The 20,843-nt window shown below is 42.4% G+C and overlaps 1 long non-coding RNA gene across 2 annotated transcripts in view; it reads left to right on the top strand.

The window, feature by feature from the left end:
* The window catches only part of LOC122455521, a 48,566-nt gene that overhangs the window by 1,738 nt on the left and 25,985 nt on the right, over nt 1-20,843 (top strand). Inside the window, exons 2-4 of one of the 2 annotated variants that reach the window (XR_006273748.1) lie at nt 5,226-5,314; nt 14,754-14,889; nt 16,509-16,584. This is a non-coding gene — a long non-coding RNA (uncharacterized LOC122455521). Of the gene's footprint in view, nt 1-3,959; nt 5,315-14,753; nt 14,890-16,508; nt 16,585-20,843 lie in introns of those variants that run through there. The other variant, XR_006273747.1, reaches the window with a different exon arrangement.

Here is a 20,843-nt window from a genome sequence, read left to right as displayed (position 1 = left end):
AGGTTCACCGGGGGAAGGAGACCAAAGCCCTGAGGTAAGTGGGAAAGCGGGATACCGGGAGGAAGCACAGGCAGGAAGGTCTGTGAGGGGAGGGCTCCTGCCTCATACTGGGAATGAGGGGCGATCAACAGGTTATCTCAAGTGCTTATATACAAATGCACAAAGCCTTGGAAACAAGCAGGGAGAACTGGAGGTCCTGGTGATGTCAAGGAATTATGACGTGATTGGAATAACAGAGACTTGGTGGGATAACTCACATGACTGGAGTACAGTCATGGATGGTTATAAACTGTTCAGGAAGGACAGGCAGGGCAGAAAAGGTGGGGGAGTAGCACTGTATGTAAGGGAGCAGTATGACTGCTCAGAGCTCCGGTACGAAACTGTGGAAAAACCTGAGTGTCTCTGGATTAAGTTTAGAAGTGTGTGCAACAAGAGTGATGTCATGGTGGGAGTCTGCTATAGACCACCGGACCAGGGGGATGAGGTGGATGAGGCTTTCTTCCGGCAACTCACGGAAGCTACTAGATCGCATGCCCTGATTCTCATGGGTGACTTTAATTTTCCTGATATCTGCTGGGAGAGCAATACAGCGGTGCATAGACAATCCAGGAAGTTTTTGGAAAGCGTAGGGGACAATTTCCTGGTGCAAGTGCTAGGGGAGCCAACTAGGGGGAGCGCTTTTCTTGACCTGCTGCTCACAAACCGGGTAGAATTAGTGGGGGAAGCAAAAGTGGATGGGAATCTGGGAGGCAGTGACCATGAGTTGGTTGAGTTCAGGATCCTGACGCAGGGAAGAAAGGTAAGCAGCAGGATACGGACCCTGGACTTCAGGAAAGCAGACTTTGACTCCCTCAGGGAACAGATGGCCAGGATCCCCTGGGGGACTAACATGAAAGGGAAGGGAGTCCAGGAGAGCTGGCTGTATTTCAAGGAATCCCTGTTGAGGTTACAGGGACAAACCATCCCGATGACTCGAAAGAATAGTAAATATGGCAGGCGACCAGCTTGGCTTAATGGTGAAATCCTAGCGGATCTTAAACATAAAAAAGAAGCTTACAAGAAGTGGAAGCTTGGACATATGACCAGGGAAGAGTATAAAAATATTGCTCGGGCATGTAGGAAAGATATCAGGAGGGCCAAATCGCACCTGGAGCTGCAGCTAGCAAGAGATGTCAAGAGTAACAAGAAGGGTTTCTTCAGGTATGTTGGCAACAAGAAGAAAGCCAAGGAAAGTGTGGGCCCCTTACTGAATGAGGGAGGCAAGCTAGTGACAGAGGATGTGGAAAAAGCTAATGTACTCAATGCTTTTTTTGCCTCTGTTTTCACTAACAAGGTCAGCTCCCAGACTGCTGTGCTGGGCAACACAAAATGGGGAAGAGATGGCCAGCCCTCTGTAGAGATAGAGGTGGTTAGGGACTATTTAGAAAAGCTGGACGTGCACAAGTCCATGGGGCCGGACGAATTGCATCCGAGAGTGCTGAAGGAATTGGCGGCTGTGATTGCAGAGCCCTTGGCCATTATCTTTGAAAACTCGTGGCGAACGGGGGAAGTCCCGGATGACTGGAAAAAGGCTAATGTAGTGCCCATCTTTAAAAAAGGGAAGAAGGAGGATCCTGGGAACTACAGGCCGGTCAGCCTAACCTCAGTCCCTGGAAAAATCATGGAGCAGGTCCTCAAAGAATCAATCCTGAAGCACTTAGAGGAGAGGAAAGTGATCAGGAACAGTCAGCATGGATTCACCAAGGGAAGGTCATGCCTGACTAATCTAATCGCCTTTTATGATGAGATTACTGGTTCTGTGGATGAAGGGAAAGCAGTGGATGTATTGTTTCTTGACTTTAGCAAAGCTTTTGACACGGTCTCCCACAGCATTCTTGTCAGCAAGTTAAGGAAGTATGGGCTGGATGAATGCACTATAAGGTGGGTAGAAAGCTGGCTAGATTGTCGGGCTCAACGGGTAGTGATCAATGGCTCCATGTCTAGTTGGCAGCCGGTGTCAAGTGGAGTGCCCCAGGGGTCGGTCCTGGGGCCCGTTTTGTTCAATATCTTCATAAATGATCTGGAGGATGGTGTGGATTGCACTCTCAGCAAATTTGCGGATGATACCAAACTGGGAGGAGTGGTAGATACGCTGGAGGGGAGGGATAGGATACAGAAGGACCTAGACAAATTGGAGGATTGGGCCAAAAGAAATCTAATGAGGTTCAATAAGGATAAATGCAGGGTCCTGCACTTAGGATGGAAGAATCCAATGCACCGCTACAGACTAGGGACCGAATGGCTCGGCAGCAGTTCTGCGGAAAAGGACCTAGGGGTGACAGTGGACGAGAAGCTGGATATGAGTCAGCAGTGTGCCCTTGTTGCCAAGAAGGCCAATGGCATTTTGGGTTGTATAAGTAGGGGCATAGCGAGCAGATCGAGGGACGTGATCGTTCCCCTCTATTCGACACTGGTGAGGCCTCATCTGGAGTACTGTGTCCAGTTTTGGGCCCCACACTACAGGAAGGATGTGGATAAATTGGAAAGAGTACAACGAAGGGCAACGAAAATGATTAGGGGTCTAGAGCACATGACTTATGAGGAGAGGCTGAGGGAGCTGGGATTGTTTAGTCTGCAGAAGAGAAGAATGAGGGGGGATTTGATAGCTGCTTTCAACTACCTGAAAGGGGGTTTCAAAGAGGATGGCTCTAGACTGTTCTCAATGGTAGCAGATGACAGAACGAGGAGTAATGGTCTCAAGTTGCAATGGGGAAGGTTTAGATTGGATATTAGGAAAAACTTTTTCACTAAGAGGGTGGTGAAACACTGGAATGCGTTACCTAGGGAGGTGGTAGAATCTCCTTCCTTAGAGGTTTTTAAGGTCAGGCTTGACAAAGCCCTAGCTGGGATGATTTAACTGGGACTTGGTCCTGCTTTGAGCAGGGGGTTGGACTAGATGACCTTCTGGGGTCCCTTCCAACCCTGATATTCTATGATTCTATGATTCTATGAATGGCGGGGCTACCCCCACTGTTTGTAACACGGTAGCCCGGTGTCTCACTAACCAGCAGCACGTCACGACTCAGAGGGCAGCTCTAGAAAGCACACTTGCAGTGTTGCTGACTCTTCTGATTTTATTGCCAGTCTCAGAAGGTTAGGTATTTAAAGCCCTAACTCCTGGATTCAGGGAATTACAGGAGTATCTCAGCTTTATTTTCAAGGTGTTAGCCCTCCAGGTTGCAGAGGAAAAGCTTGAAAACATACATCGTATTGATTATGACACAGAAGACATAAGAAGAACCTCAAGAGGATTTTTTTTTCTGCTTGTGGAGCACAGCACAATCTTGTGAAAATCATCCCCTAAAAAACAAGGCAGCAAAAACGAATTTGCGTTGTGGCTCATCAACGTGCAGGTGGAAGAATTCTAAGTGGTAATGAGTGAGGTACAGGCAGACATTTCAGTCATAAATTAGCTGTGAACCCAAAAGGGGTCAAATAACTTGCACTCTATTAGAAGCAGCACATTTTAGTCCACACTGAAATGTCAGATCTGAGTTTACTCTCATATAATCTCACATATCTCCTCCATCTCCACTTCCTACCCCAGCTCCACCTTCAGCCCAACCTATGCTGCTGCTGCTGAGGAAGCCTTAGCTGTTCAGTAATGGGGCGAAGGGACATGGACACATTCTGTTAATGGTAAAGGGGGGGCATGACTGGAAAAGTTTGTGCACCACTGAATTAGAGATTGGTTTAAGCCCCAAAGCAAACGATTTAATGTCCCTTACAATATTTATACCAGGTTTCAGAGTAGCAGCCGTGTTAGTCTGTATTCGCAAAAAGAAAAGGAGTACTTGTGGCACCTTAGAGACTAACAAATTTATTAGAGCATAAACTTTCATGAGCTACAGCTCACTTTATCGGATGCATTTCCGATGCATCCGATGAAGTGAGCTGTAGCTCACGAAAGCTTATGCTCTAATAAATTTGTTAGTCTCTAAGGTGCCACAAGTACTCCTTTTCTTTTTGCGAATATTTATACCATTATTTACAATAACTCTGGATATTCTTATTATCCATATAATTCTCTAGTCTCTTATTGAATCTTAATAAGTTCTTGGCCTCAACAACTTCCTGTGGAAATGAGTTTGAGAATTACACATAATGTGAAAAATATTTCCTTTTATTGGTTTTAATTTTCCCACTTTTTAATTTAATTGAATGGCCCCTTATTATCTTATGAGACAGGGAGAACAGAAGCTCCCAAACTGCCTTCTCTAGACCATTAATAATTGTATGTTTTTTATCTCATTCCCTTTTATTCATGTCTTTTCTATGCCACACAATCACAGTCTTTCTAATCTCTTTTCCTAAGAGAGCTTTTTCATGCCCTTGATCATTCTGGTCACTTTTCTTTGAACCTATGGAATGCATCCGATGAAGTGAGCTGTAGTTCACGAAAGCTTATGCTCAAATAAATTTGTTAGTCTCTAAGGTGCCACAAGTACTCCTTTTCTTTTTGCAAATACAGACTAACACGGCTGCTACTCTGAAACCTATTCCAAGTCTGCAATGGTCTTTTAGAGATGAGGAGACCAGCACTACACTCAGTATTCCAGCTAAGGCCACATCATTGATATATAATATTCTTTGTATTGTTCATCATCTCATTCCTGTGCATCTAATGTTTTGTTAGCTTTTTTGACTGTAGCTGCACATTGAGCAGAGGTCTTCATTTAGTTGTTTACCAAGACACTCAGGACAAATATAGATAATACTGTGAGAAGAATGTTTGAATGCTGCTTCTGTTGTGGAGTAGAGAGACGTTGAGGCAATATTATGTATAACTAAGACTCTTCACCTTCTTCCTGCACCTCAGTTTAATTATTTGCTAAAGCACAGGCCAGGATTCTGTCTCTTCAGAAGGCATCTCGTGGACTTAAACTTAAGAGCTGTTATATATAGGATCCTGATAAATAAGTGTTAATAATTCCTAGTCAGCTTTGGAGTATCATACTGTTTCTTAGTAAATAAAAATTAATGTACACAGAAAAAATGTAAATAGTATTTGGAATACTATGAATAACTATTAAAAAAACCCTGTTGGGTAATATAGCTACAGTTATTCCTTACACAGACTTTGCCACTTTTATTTCATTTAAATATATTTAAATATAAGCTTCCAATATAATATTTACACACACTTTAGCACATGCATATAAACATTCCCCTCTGATCTTCTACAGAGATAATTTCTCAGTCTTTATAATGTGCTCATAGTATCTATTGTGTGGCACCTGGACTCGTCAGAGCTTGAGAAGAATGGCAGCATCTAGTAAGTTCTTTTCCAAACACTTTAGATTTAGAACATGAGTTTAAAACACCTATTATAGACTAAACAAATCAGTCTGATGTTTAATCAAAGAAAACAAACTAATTAGTATAAAAACATAGCACTAAAAGGTATTTAGTTGTTTTTTTTTAATGGAAAGTTTTCATTGTGTCAGTGGGATTTACAAGATAAGAAAGAGTCATCCCTGTATGCTTGCAGATAAAATGTTGAAGCAAATTCATTTTTCTTTCTTTCTTTTTGTGCCATTCCTTAAATATTTTTAGTAGTGAGTGCTGTTTTGTTTTTGGTTAGGACATAGACTTTATACGAAGGTTGCTAATCGGAGATGAGGTCTAACCCCTTGAGTTTGTGCCTATAGGAAAAATCCCTTTTGAAAAAGCCCATAGGAATTGTCACTATTTCATGGGCAATAAAAATTCTTCTGAAAAGCAATTATTTGTCTTTGGAATTCCCCAGTTTGTACAAAATGGCATATTTTAACAACATCAGCAGATCCCTGGTGATAGATTAACCAGAATTTCCTACTGAAAAGTGGGACACCTATAATGGAGAGAGTTTTGTGGGGAAGGTGAGATAAAAGAATGCAGGGATGGTTCTGGTGGGCATCAGGGAGGTGTATATGACAAGGTTTTCACTTTTCCAATTCCTCAGCCAAGCACCCCCCACTCTTTTCCCACTACTCTGTGAATTTGACTCTAATGCAAGGAAGGGCTGGTTTAAGAAGTCATGTAGTGCGAGGCTTACTGGAGAGTCTGAAGTGGGAATTGTTTCATTCTATGAGCTGAATAACATGGGAGGATGCCATTCTTATTAAATCAAGCTCTTTATTCAAACAACTATTTACAGAGTTGCTCTAAATGTTAGTTTAACATCCCAGCCTTTTGCATGCAGACCTATTTGCTGGTGCCACTTCTAAGCTCCTCCCTTCTGCAACCCATGCTCCTCCTTCCAGGTTTCATGGAGGTTGCTACAGAGAGGGCAAGGTCTCAGCATGTGGGAGGCCTGGTGTGGGGATGACATGCAGACATGAGTGTCAGGTTTGGGTAATTTATGGTGGTGCCCAGAACGGATCCAAGCAGAGCCATCCCATCCATAGACCGGACCAGGGCCCCACACTTTGTGGGTCCCCGCACTTCAGGGGGATGTGGGTTCCAGGCAGAGTGTTTCCATCCATAGTGTTTCCGCAACTGCCCTGGGCCCCGTGGTTTTTGGGCCCCACATTTCAGGGGGACGTGGGGTCCAGGGTTAGTGGGAGGCCTGACGCTGGCAGCAGCAAGCGACCTGGCCCCAGTCCATCCTGCCGGTTCACAGCATCACTTGGGGGATGCTGTGGAAGCTGGAAAGAGGCGGAGCGGGGGCTTGGGGAAAGGGGATGAATGGGGGTGGAGCTGGGGCGGGCTGGGGCTGGGTTGCTCACTGCTGCCGGCGCCAGGCCCCCCACTAGATCCCCAGGCTGCCCTGGACCAAGAGCTACCCTGTCTATAAGATGGACTGGGGCAACTGCCCCTGGCCCCATGCTTTGGGAGGCCCTGTACTTCGGGGGACGCAGGGTCCAAAACAGCCTGGGGGTCTGGTCTGGTCCCATCAGCAGCGAGTGACCCAGCCCCAGTCCACCCCTGCTCCGCCCCCTCCCCACCCCCATTCTACCCCTTCCCCCAAGCCCCCACCCCGCCTCTTTCTGGCTTTCGCCCCCTCCCCCGAGTGACTCTGGGAGCCAGCGGGGTGGGCTGGGGTCGGGTCGCTTGTTGATGCCAGTGTCAGGTCCCCTGTTAACCCCCTAGACTGCCCTGGACCCTGCGTCCTCCTGAAGCATGGGCCCCCCAAAGTGCGGTAAGCCCAAATATTGGTGGAGTCGGGCCCACATTCCTAAATATTGATGTAGCATGGGCACCGTGGGCACTTATAACTCGCCGCCTATGGGGTGCACATGCCCTCAGTGAGCCTGTTGCCACTTTCGCCAGTTCAGCTCACCAGCGGCTCTTTCAAATGGCCATTCGGCAGCAATTAACAAAAACTGACACAATACAATGATATTTTGTATAACTGATGGGGTCATCAGAAAAAGCCTTGAAATCTGTGATGGCCTTAGATTTGATAGGCACAATCCTTGCCCCTAGGTTCCCCTACAAGCCTTTCATTTCTGCTATTCAGAATTCAAATACCTACAATGTATTTTGCCCACCAACCAAATGTTTTAAAGCAGGACCCCTACTTTATAAAAACACCTTATATATTTTCCCCCAATGGAATTAGTTGTGGAAAGAAAGAAAAAATCAATATACCCAGTGCTTAATGCTTGCCAGGGCTGAGCTCCGGCATCTGTAGGCTTGCTGCATCAGTTACGAATGTAAAAAAATTGCTTGAGCCCCAGCACCTCTTTCATTACAAATTAAGCACTGACTGTATCTTATTTACAGTATCACCATCTTTGTTTGTAAATCTAAGATGATGGTAAACTGAAGGAGTACTGAGAGCTGTAGCCTCTTCACCATTGGAGGAGTGTCAACATTTCAATTTTTAGCTGAATATCAAACAGAGAAAATTCAACAAAATGTTTCAACAATTACTTAGAACAACGCTTCCTCAACTCTCATCCCCTAATGCCCCTACTCTACTTGCGCTACATTGATGACATCTTCGTCATCTGGACCCATGGAAAAGAAGCCCTTGAGGAATTCCACCATGATTTCAACAATTTCCATCCCACCATCAACCTCAGCCTGAACCAGTCCACACAAGAGATCCACTTCCTGGACACTACAGTGCTAATAAGCGATGGTCACATAAACAACACCCTATACAGGAAACCTACTGACCACTATTCCTACCTGCATGCCTCCAGCTTTCACCCAGATCATACCAGACGATCCATTGTTTACAGCCAAGCTCTACGATACAACCGCATTTGCTCCAACCCCTCAGACAGAGACAAACACCTACAAGATCTCTATCATGCATTCTTACAACTACAATACCCATCTGTTGAAGTGAAGAAACAGATGGACAGAGCCAGAAGAGTACCCAGAAGTCACCTACTACAGGACAGGACCAACAAAGAAAATAACAGAACGCCACTAGCCATCACCTTCAGCCCCCAACTAAAACCTCTCCAACGCATCATCAAGGATCTACAACCTATCCTGAAGGACGACCAATCACTCTCACAGATCTTGGGAGACAGGCCAGTCCTGCTTACAGATGGCCCCCCAACCTGAAGCAAATACTCACCAGCAACCACACAACAGAACCACTAACCCAGGAACCTATCCTTGCAACAAAGCCCGTTGCCAACTGTGTCCACATATCTATTCAGGGGACATCATCATAGGGCCTAATCACATCAGCCACACTATCAGAGGCTCGTTCACCTGCGCATCTACCAATGTGATATATGCCATCATGTGCCAGCAGTGCTCCTCTGCCATATACATTGGTCATACTGGACAGTCTCTACGTAAAAGAATAAATGGACACAAATCAGACGTCAAGAATTATAACATTCAAAAACCAGTCGGAGAACACTTCAATCTCTCTGGTCATTCAATTACAGACCTAAGAGTGGCTATTCTTCAGCAAAAATACTTCAAAAACAGACTCCAACGAGAGATTTCTGAATTGGAATTAATTTGCAAACTGGATACAATTAACTTAGACTTGAATAGAGACTGGGAGTGGATGGGTCATTACACAAAGTAAAACTATTTCCCCATGTTATTTCCCCCTCCCCCCCCCCACTGTTCCTCAGCCGTTCTTGTCAACTGCTGGAAATGGCCCACCTTGATTATCACTACAAAAGGTTTTCTTCCTCCCCCCCTCCCAGCCACTGGTAATAGCTCATCTTAAGTAATCACTCTCCTTACAGTGTGTACTATAAAACCCATTGTTTCATGTTCTCTGTGTATATAAATCATCTCCCCACTGATTTTCCACTGAATGCATCCGATGAAGTGAGCTGTAGTTCATGAAAGCTTATGCTCAAATAAATTTGTTAGTCTCTAAGGTGCCACAAGTACTCCTTTTCTTTTTGCAAATACATACTAACACGGCTGCTACTCTGAAACCTGGCAGATCACTGACTAATAAACAACTAATTATGAGAAGATATTTAAGATCAGATACAAAAAATAGCTTTGGAGAAGAAGAGATTGTACTTAGCAAAGTGAGCGTAACTGTAGCAGTGAGCAGTAAATTAATACAATAAATATTTTACTCATATAGGTTGATTGATGTCTGCAGTTTGCTCTCCTTGCAAGGACATGTTAATTGAACATCAAATGTATGTGAGCAATTAAGATGTATGTGATCTTTGAATTATCAGATATGTTCAGAAAGGGACGGTTTGGAGCTTAGCCTATTAACATTAGCTTCAAATGTACTTTCAAGCCTTGCAGAAATATTTAATCTATAATTAATAACTAGTGCATTGCACCCTTCTAGGAAAATGGCCAGAGTTTTAATACCAAATTTTATTTTTCATAGGACTCAGATTCGTTCAATACAAAAAATGATAAACCATGTGTCATGTCTGTTTCCACTGAAACATCTGCAATTGCAAGACACTAATTTTTACACAGTTGCTGAAGTTTACAGCTGTAAACAACATCTTAATGGAGTATACACATAAGATGTTGTGGGTCCAAGCATTTAATGGATACAGCTACTGTAAAGCTTGAAGTAATTTGAACCAGTCATAAGAAAGAGCCATTTTGCTGTGCATATATTATATATTAACTGTCAAATGTTTTTGATATAGTGCATCATGATATAGCAATTAACTGATGTGCTTTTTTCCCCATCAATTGAGTTAAGCCTTAATTAAGTAATCAATGTTAAATAGACTTTACCGAACGGTAGACTGGTACTTTGTTTTGATCATTTTTAAAACATTTGGAGATTGTAGTGTAACCATTTGTTCATAACACCATGTTCTGAGAATTTGTAACTTCTGATGACTTGAATCTTTCATGTAACACAAAAAATGAAGTTCTGGTTGTCTGTGATCATTTAAGCACCCGAGTCACTCTTTATGACAGAAAGGTTGTTATCCCTGGTTTCCTGGCCAAATTCTAATGCTGGTAAGTACATTCTGGTTACCAATCCCTCTGCAGATATAAGTGGATATAGTTTTTTTCACGTCCTGTCTTAAACTAGGCCTAGGAAGTAGGAAGAAAGCAGAAAAGATATCAATCCTAGAAGCAGACCTCATTTGCTGCAATTATTGTGTAGTGTGTGGTTTTAAACAATTACCACAGAGTTGCCCTCATTTCAATTCTGGATAAATCTGTAAAGTGTCCTTGGATTTATCTAGTTGAGGGACAGATTTTCAAAGGTATTTAGACATCTAGAGATGCAGATAGGCTACTAGTGAGAATTTAAAAGCACCTAAACAGGTTAGATGCCTAACGTCAGATTTTTAAAAGGTATTTATGCATTGCTCTGCTTTGCATTTTAAGGCCTAAGTGACTCAGATGGCTAAGTCCCATTCTCAAAAATGACTTAGGTGCATAAGTCCCACTGACTTTTATTGATTTCAGTGGGAGTTAGGCACCTAACCTGCTTAGGTGCTTTTAAAAATCCCATTAGGTGCTTATCTGCATCTATAGGCACTTAAATACCTTTAAAAATCTAGCGCTAGATCAGAGGTGGGCAAACTATAGCCAGCGGGCCACGTCCGGCCCGCGGGACCCTCCTGCCCAGCTCCTGGCCTGGGAGGCTAGCCCCCAGCCCCTCCCCTGCTGTTCCCTCTCCCCCACAGCCTCAGCTCACTGTGCCGCCAGTGCAATGTTCTGGGTGGCGAGCTCCTGGGGCAGCGCAGCTGCAGAGCCTGGCCTGACCCGGTGCTCTGTGCTACATGGTGGCATGGCTAACTCCAGCCAGGCATCGCAGCTGTAGCACAGCCAGCCACCGGTGCTCCAGGCAGTGCAATAAGTGGGCAGGGAGCGGGGAGTTTGGATAGAGGGCAAGGGAGTTCGGGGGGGGTCAGGGGGTGTGGCTGTGGAAAGGGGTCAGGGTGGTCAGAGGGCAGGGAACGGGGGGGTTGAATGGGGCAGGAGTCCCGGGAGGGAACAGTCAGGAAGGGGGGGGAGTTGGATGGGACGATGGGGTGCAGTCAGGGGCAGGGGTTCTGGGGGCAGTCAGAGGACAGGGAGAAGGGGGGGTTGGATGCGGTGGGGGTACCGAGGGGGCAGTCAGGAAGGAGGGGGTGGTTGGATGGGTAGCAGGGGGCAGTCATGAGCAGGGGTTCTAGGAGCAGATAGGGAGAAGGGGTGGTTGGATGAGGCAAGGGTCCCAGGGGGACAGTCAGGAATGGGGGGGGTTTGGATGGTGCGGCGGGGGGGGCAGTCAGGGGCAGGGGTTCCAGGGGTGGTCAGGGGACAGGGAACGGGGGGTGTGGATGGGGCAGGGGTCTCGGGGAGGGGCGACGGGTTGAAAAGTGGTGGGGGCGAATAGGGGGTGGGGGCCGGGCCACGCCCCCCTCACCTAACCAACCCTCCATTCAATTTCCGAAACCCGATGCGGCCCTCAGGCCAAAAAGTTTTCCCACCCCGCCCTAGATGATATATGGTGGTTAAAAATGCTGAGCCCTGTCTTCACTAGCTTTCTAATTATTGGTACCTTCTGTGGAGCTTCACCAGTGGGTGTGAAACAGTGAAGATATTCCAGAGAATGCTAGTATAGACACAGCTAAGCAAGCACTGTATTTCTTTCCCACTGACTGACATATATCCTTCAACCTAAAGGAGGTGATTTAATAGTAGAGGACCAGTTTTCATAGTAGGATTTGGGAGTTAGGTGCTAGGGGCTTTTAAAAAGCCCATTATTAGCGCACATTGTGTTACAGGGAGAGCTGGCTCTATGTGTTTTACAATCCCTGAACTAGAGGAATGAAAAAAGGAACAGATAAACAGGCCTAGGAAGCAGGAAGAGAGCAGAAAAGATATCAATCCTAGAAGCAGACCTCCTTTGCTGCAATTATTGTAATGTTTAAAATTAGCCACTTTTAGGCCATTAAATTGCCTAAATTGGTCCCTTTGATAGCATCAACTTTACACTGTGGGTTGCTGTACCTTTTTATTTGTGCATTACAACATATTAGTTAAATAATCCCTTTTCAGAGTATGGAAGGAGTAGTTTAAAACTATCTGTGTTTTTTAGAGAATTATTGTGTAATGACCCCAGATTGCTAGCAGAAAAACAAAGTAAGCCTGATAACATTCCCAGAGACTACATTGGTAGCCTTTTCCCTCCAGACATAAGGAAGCTTTATTTTTTCACTGAAAATCATGTCAGATCAGTCTCAGCTATCTTCAAAAAGCAGAGTGTTAATTGTATGTTTTAAGAAAAAGTAATTGCTTTCAGAGCTATTTCTCATGCTCATCTCTGTATGTGTAAGACCAGTTCCTTGAAAATATCTAACAAACTGAAAAAACAAATGCCTGACCAGCTGCAGGGGAATTTTGATTCAAATTGAATCAGTAAAGGCGGACAAAACTTTTCCTGACAGTCTATGCAGAATCTTGTATTTGTGAATATCTGCTGGAATGTTCACACAAAAATATTAGGTTCTTTAAAATAGTTAAATCTCCCTGGATTGTTCAGGGAGAGAACATATCTGAATGGTGAATATTGGACTTCAGAGTATGCATTGTTGTCCACAATACAGTGCAGGAGGGACCACAAGTTTAAGAAGGGCCAGATTCAGTGTCCATTGGCATTTATGAGTACACTTCATTCATTTTAGTGGGCATTGAACCAGGCCACCGTGCAGAGAGGAGAAAGGCAACACATTTCTCTTAGGCTGGACATGAACATACTATTCACTTCTGCTTTTATTTATATTTAAAGTCATTCACTAGTTTCCACATACTAGCCCTACTCTGGTAAGTTTGGATTGCTCATACTACACTAGAACCTGTGACTCCAAACAAAAAACTGTTTTCCTTTTGAATTTCTTTTTAAACTCATTGAATCATTTCTATTGAGCTGAGGTTTTATAATACATTGATTTTGCTCAGTTTAAATCTGGGTATAAAGTGACTTGTTAGTGGTACTTCAACTTTTCAACATATAATTGTTTTAACTGCATTTTATTTTAATAACTTAAATTACAGATTCAGTACATATTGACATACCCTTTGGCAAGGACTCCCCCACAGGCTTTGTGCAAGAGGTCATGAGTTCTGTAATATATGTTACATCCATTAAAAGGTTAATCTGTAAAAGATACCTGCTACCTCAAGAAGACATCAACTATGGCTTGCTTCTGACTATGAATAGCCAATGACAGTTCTGATAATTTAATGCTTGTAACCTAACACAATGAAGAGCTATGGTGGAGTTTCTCCAGAACCCAACAGCACTTTGCTTCCACCTGTCCATCTTGCTCATGCAGTTTCTATTGAACTCAGTTGAATTAACCACTTGTACAAAAGGCAATTATTTTTCTGATTTGGTTATGAACTCTTAAATAATGGTTGCTTTGAGTACAAACAGGAGCTTTTTCCTGTTACTGTGATCCACAAAGCTACTGCTTCATTTTAAAAACTTTACACAGTGTTAGCCAAATTGTTTTGAAAAATTTAGTCTCCTTATGCAGTAGCTCACAATTTGTCATTTGTGAACTGCAGTACAGCTGGGACCAATTTTGTCACAAATTAATTCATCAGGACTATTATTCCATAAATGTGAAGCAGCTGTTACTCAAATCCAGCTTGATTATACATACCCTCTACTGTTTTGCTCAATTGGTTTACTCCAAACATTTTGTTGCTAAATCATACATTTGGTTTTAACCATCCATACAAAGTGTATGTAAATATGCTTCATGCTGCAGCAATTAGAAAACCAATTGTTCAGAACATCAAAGGGTGAGAACACATATATGTTTTAACAAGAGCAGACTACTAAATAGGATATTATCTTTTTCATGCATATACATGACTCTCATTGGTGCTAGTGGAAATCTCTTACACACATCAAAAGAAGAATCTGCCCCAGTCTACAGAAATGATAAATGTACAGTTTAAGCATTATGAAATTTGAAATCTGTAGAGAATATTTAATTATTAATATTATACATTTATATAGGCACTTCATCCCAAAGATTCCAAATGTTTCACAAAATATATAATATACATTCAGCACTACTTACTGAAATGCAGCTACCTCTAGGGTAGAAGATGGTTGCCAGCCAGTACACAATGCCGTACTAGGGGAACGCAAATGTTGACCAGGAATTCTGAAGGGAAACTATTTTTAGGTAAAGTGATGTGCAGGGTTTTTAACATTCACAAAGACTGATCAGGATCTGGGTTTTTTAAGGTCTTTTCCAAAAAACCCCACAGTAAAGTGCATGATACTCAGTTTATCTACATCAAAAGAGCTTAGTTAACCCTGCCAGGATTCAAATTTGTTGTTACAGGGAGTCTGAATATGCCAAATCTCATGGACAGATGACTTATCCCTATCACTGAGTTGACATAAATGTGGCTATTATTCCTTATTCAGTATACAAATATTACTCCCACTGATGCTAATGGGAGAGACACGCACACATGGTAAGACTAAACTATCCAACATTGCCTTTCTGTGGTTATTAACAGCTCTGGAGATCACTGTGCTTGATTTATGCGCTGAACAATAGATATAGTAACTTCTCTCTGCTTCAGCTGAAAGAGTAGTGCAGTTGTCATACTATTCAGTGCTTGGCCTCTGTGCTTTTTTTTCAACTAACAGAAATGGGGGAGGGAGCACAGAATTTGGTCACCTATTCATTAAAAAATGGACTAGATTATCAATTCATTAACTCAACACCTGACAGCCATGCTAACAACTTTCAGTCACTTCTGATTTGGATTTGAGTTGAACTGGCAACTTGGAGAAGAAAGATTCTGTGGGCAATTATCAGTCTCCTGAGTCATCTAGTCTCCCTAGCAACCTCTTTTTGATATCTAGATATTTAAAATTTTTATTAAAGCTAATGTTAAAAAATTATATAGTACACAGGTTAAGAAAAGAGTGTCTGTATATCTGCGTATAGTGCTTAGATTATCCACAAATACAACGTTTGTTTTTAAAGAGATAAGATACATATAGTGCATAATCAGCAATAACCCACATTTAGGTGAATACATTTAAGAATACAGTTTAGATGTTAGCATCCAAGTATTCGGGTACATCATTCATGAGAAGTTTATACAGAAAGTTGGTTGTGGAAAGCAAATATAGCAATGAGTGAAGATTGTCCCTCAGTAATTGAGAATTTAGGGTAGGTTGTCCATTTAGGAAATACAACCCATGAGGGAAGTATTTAAGTTACTTTCCCCACTGCACTTCTAATCGGCACGCCAGATCATCCCTCCTGGTATTGCCGATGTCTGGTGATGTGTTCTATGTAGATGTCCCTTGACCATCTGATGGCATCCGACACCATGAGTTGCCACATCAACCGAGCGTAGCCCTGACCGAGTCCACATTCTCTCAATACTCGCTCGTTACTGGGGTCCCATTATTAAACCAACTCCGTACCCAAGTTGGGGGCTATAATGATACTATTATCAGTTCCTTAACCATAGAACCTTAATTTACCAGTACAGCTGCACACCACCAATATGACCCCGGTGCAAACAGCTAAATTACTCATTAATAATGAGTGAAGTATGAACTCACAAAAGTTAGAAAATGCAAATCGAGGCTTCCATATAAACCTTTACTCTGTGCCCTTTTATTTATGCATTTTGATAGAGTCTTCCCACTACATATCTACTTCAGAGTGGTGTTGTGAGGATTAGTCCTTACACAAGCAAAATTACGATTTAACTGATTTAACTGAGAGTTTTGCCTGAGTAAAGTCTGTGGGGATGGAACCTTAATATCTGCAAAGTGATTTGAAGATGAGAAGTGGCGCATAAGGCCCCAAGTTAGCAAAACACATAAGCCTATGTGTAAGTTAAGCACATGTTTCAGTGCTTTGCTGAATCAGAATCTAAGTGCCAGTTACTTATCAATTGTATAATACTTTTACAATACTGGTTAATGTGACATACTGTTGAGGAAACATTTTATACCAATTAGTTAATTTTACTTTGTGTCCACTATGTTTCACTTTAACAAAACACTGCAGCTAGCTATCAGAAACTTAGCACTGACATTCACTCATCCTTATTGTTCTCCTTAGGGGACATTTCAGCTGTTTTCTTGATTAAGAGCCATCCTATAATGGGGGATCTTCATTTCTCTTTCATTTGAATTAAGTAAGTATTTGCCATTCCCACTGAGGGCAGTAAAATTTCCTGATTAGGAGATACAAGCAAGATATTTTAATTTCCACTTAAGCAGATGGCTAGGTTGCCATAGATAGTTAAATCAAAAGTATTATAAGAGTTGACTGAATACACTGTCCCATTTTTGAACAATAAGGACTACATAGTCAGTGAGTGTTCAGTGCTTGCTAAAATGAGTAATTTTCACTCACCGAGTAAGAGGTCTTTTCTTCTTTCACTCTTTCCTAGACTGCCTATAAGAAAAATAAATTGTTCTATATCTTCAAACACTGTAGCAAGCAGTAGTTTCAATACTAGGTTGACTTATAATTGGATCTCTTGACAACTACTGATAATTTCTATATGCCTTAAATAGTCACTCAGGATTTTTCTAAGGCTATTTAACTTCCTTAATTTGTGCAAATATATACCCCCCCCCATTTGTTTATATTGGCAGAGGAATAAGTTATTGCATTCACACAAACTTAAGGTCATTATTGCTGATGCTGTTAGCGGAGTATGGCAAGCAGAATTCTTTGTTAACTTTGTCTTTCTGTTACCTGGGTCTGTATTGCTTTAATTCAAAATGATCTTGTGACCCAGTAAAGTGACCCGAAAAACTGGTATAGGTTGAAAGAATGATAGAAGAAAATTATAAGAAACCACTGGGCACAAATGGTTTTCTGGAATAAACCACTATGCATCCTTTCCACCTTCTGGGAGCTCTGGAATAGATGTTGCAGATATGGTCTTAGTATTCATAGAAAAGATGGAAAGGCCATAAAGTCAGATGGAAAAGACCATCAAGACTAGATCATCAGGTATATCCTCTACCACATCAGGATATATTCTTGCACAGAGGGCATAGCTGATTTTCCACTATCGCTACACTTGATCTGAAATAGCAGTCTGAAAATGGCTCATTCCTGCCTGGATATTGGGAGACTATATGGTCAAAAATAAAACAAAATAGTTAACATTAGGGACAGATTCTGCTCAGTTGCACCCACAAAGTTCCATTGAGATCAGTTAGAGTGTATGGATGTAACTAAAGGAGAATTTGGTCCATAGGGTTAAATAATAGTAGGAAAAAAAGAACATTTAAAGAAAGATAAACTACAATGATAGGGTGAGATTTAGCTCTGTACTGGCACAGGTGCTGACACAGTTATAGAGAGGAGATGGCTTGTGTCTCCTCAATTCAGGAGCTACCAGGGTCTAGTGGGGTTGCCGGTGAAGGATAAGTTGAGTCCTTACTTCAGTGGTCCATATGGGCCATGCAGGAGGTGCAGAATCACTGGAGTGCAGAATCACTGGAGTCCTGATCAACCCCATCCCTCCTCTGATACATTATACCCCCTCTGTGCCTATACTCTGCTTTGGGCCTGCCCCAAAGTGACCCTTGTGCTAAGGATTGTTGTGTAGGAAAAGCAGAGCTGGTAGGGTCCCATTCCCTCCCCCATGCATCCATGGCAGTTTTAATTAATTAGCTTGCATTTCGGTAGTATCTGGAGGCCCCAGTCTGAACTAGTAGGCCTTTTACAAAAATGGGAGCAACAAGATAGTCCCTGTCCCAAAGAGTTTACAGTCTAGTGGCCCAACACTGCAATGGGATCCACTAGCATGGGGCTCTGTGTCCATATGGAGCCTGAGTGACTTCAAGCTAATAGGACTCCACATGGACTCAGGATTTTGAATTAGCAGATCTGATGACAAGATCTGGGCCTAATTCAAGACAAGATGGAACCCAGTGAGTGTAACAAAAAATTGGGAGGAGCAGAGGAGGAAGAATGAGGGAAGCTAAACTGAATATCCGTGCTTTTGTAGGTTTAAATCTCAACTTTCTACGGAGCTTTATATGATTTGATTGTTTTCTACCACATGATGGTGGTGTTGCTTCTCATTTTAGGCTTGAAAATTGGCTTCGGATTCCAGTTGGAGCGGTAAAATTATTCAGTGCAGCCCAATGATAACACATTTGTTTAACAAATGTTAGTGCAATTTTCATGTTATTTTTGTAACTAGATATAATAAAGCTATCTCTTCATTAGAAAACAGATCTGCTGCACTTTAGGAAGAATAGTCTCCCCATCATCCACCATTTTTCCAGTCATCCCAGATCCTTGTGTCTCTGAGAATCTTACTGAGTTCTGATTGCCTGATAGTTTTTTTTTCAGTAAGACAAAGATGTCACTTTGCCTGAAAAGCAAAATATGCAATTCAGACTTTTCTCTTTGAGTCATTTAACATCATTCTACATAATTAAACTCCTTGTTCTTATAAAGGCAACTTGGCAGGCATTATGTTATATGTAATGTGATACTATTTCATCTCTGTATAGGTTTCAGCTTGTGCTAGCTCAAAGGGTTCATGCTTGTCAGCTGGGTAACCATCTTGTTCAGGGAAAGCGATTCCTAGAATGAAATAGTGATCTGTTATTTAGCTATTGTAGTAAAGTCTGCCACAGTGTCCCAGAGCTCTAAACTTGCTGAGACAAAGATCAAGACATGGTAGTGTGGCCCAGAAATATTTGGCCACATCATTTGCACAAAGGGTGTGTGAAATCAGCCAGCCCAGTAGGCCCCCTGAGGATTGCCTTTGAGTAGAGGGAATGCCAGAGATGATGTGGAGCCAACATATAAGATCTATGCCACCATATTGCTGGTGAATAAGGACATAGCAAAAAGATCCCTGTGTTCCACAATCCCCAGGCACTGGAATGGTCCTTTTCGGCCATAGGCAGCAGGTTGGGATATGAGCAGGCCCGAGGTATCAGCTATAAGTTGCTACAAGGTCTAACCTGCCCAGCAGCCATTCTAAGGAAACTGCCGTGTTGGCATAAAGTCAAACTTTTCCATCCCCCTGCAGTCCTGCCCAGAGCACAGCTGGGCTGGATAGGCAGGTATAACTCGCTCAACGAGATACAGTTTCATTCAGATTTCTCATGGACACTGTAAGCTAACTGACATACACTTTCATATAATAAGATTGCTAGTGTCCCATGCAGTCTTGGATTACCATTAGCAGTCTGAAAACAAACAGGCATGGGAAAGAAAACTAAACACTTTTGCCACTTTATGACAAGAAGATAGAAGTATTAAACAGTCTTGCCTTGTCATCATCGTCATTTTCACCATCTGTTTATAGACTCTCCCACCATGTGCTAGGCACTTTCTATACTTTCAGGAAGGGATAGTGCCTGCCCAGAGAAGCTCATGATGCAAGGGTAGATATCAGATGGACAGAGGTTAGGGGAAGAAGAACAGCAAATAGGGACCTAGATTCACTGTAGGAACCATGGCAGAAGCAGTTTCTTAAGGGAGACTTAAAATGTAGACAGGGAAAGGGCCTTGCAGGTGAGCTGAAGGAGGGTGCCCCATGTAGAGGGCTATGTGGAATAAAGCACAGAGGCGATTGTTCAAACAGGTGACAGACAGGCTGATGAGGCTGGGAACAGGGACAGTGTGCAGAGATGGTGAAGGAAAATGTGAAGAGCCCTTTGCCAGACCACACTAATAACTTCTTTCCTCCTCTCTTTGACATTTTTGGTTGATCCTACAATCGGTCCATGCGTATAACTCCTGCTGAAGTCAAAGGGAGTCTCTGACTTCCCCAAAGTCTTCAGAATTGGGCCATCACTTGCCAGATAGCAGCAGTTTGTAACTGTTTTCCTGCTGTGCTAATACAGAACATTTTGATTAGTGCTGGTGAAGAATAAAAGATAAACCATTTAAAATTCTCCATGATTTGATAAGTGATGGCAGAGACACTGATTAGGTAAACTCCTAGAGAACAGATGAAGTGGACAATTTGGCCACATGAAATGAGGGCAGGATTTATACTGTGCAACAAGTAGATGATAAAGTTTTAAATAATTCACCTTAAATCTCAGCAAAAGTTCAGGTCATTGCTTTTCCTCAACCAAACCAGCTATTTTACTTATGTGCAATCTTACTACATAACAGCATAGCTCTGATCTTGATAAAATTTATATTAGTTTTTGCTAAGATCATGTGAAATAAACGTAATTCATTCTATAATAAAATTACTAATGTATAGTTCAATTAATTTAATTGAATTAATTATATTAATGTGCAGCATCCTGTCAGTGTATCTTGGAAAGAAGATACATAATAATATTCATATTTCACATCCATCTAGGATATTCCACCAAATCACTTGGAAAACATTGATTAATTAAGCTTCTCAGCCCTCCTGGTGTGGTTGGGAAGTATCATTATCCTCTTTTG

The sequence above is a fragment of the Dermochelys coriacea genome, chromosome 8 (assembly GCF_009764565.3).
Source record: "Dermochelys coriacea isolate rDerCor1 chromosome 8, rDerCor1.pri.v4, whole genome shotgun sequence".
Classification (NCBI taxonomy): domain Eukaryota; kingdom Metazoa; phylum Chordata; order Testudines; family Dermochelyidae; genus Dermochelys; species Dermochelys coriacea.
The sequence above is the reverse complement of the archived record's forward strand: the minus strand, read 5'-3'. Positions and strand labels throughout refer to the sequence as shown.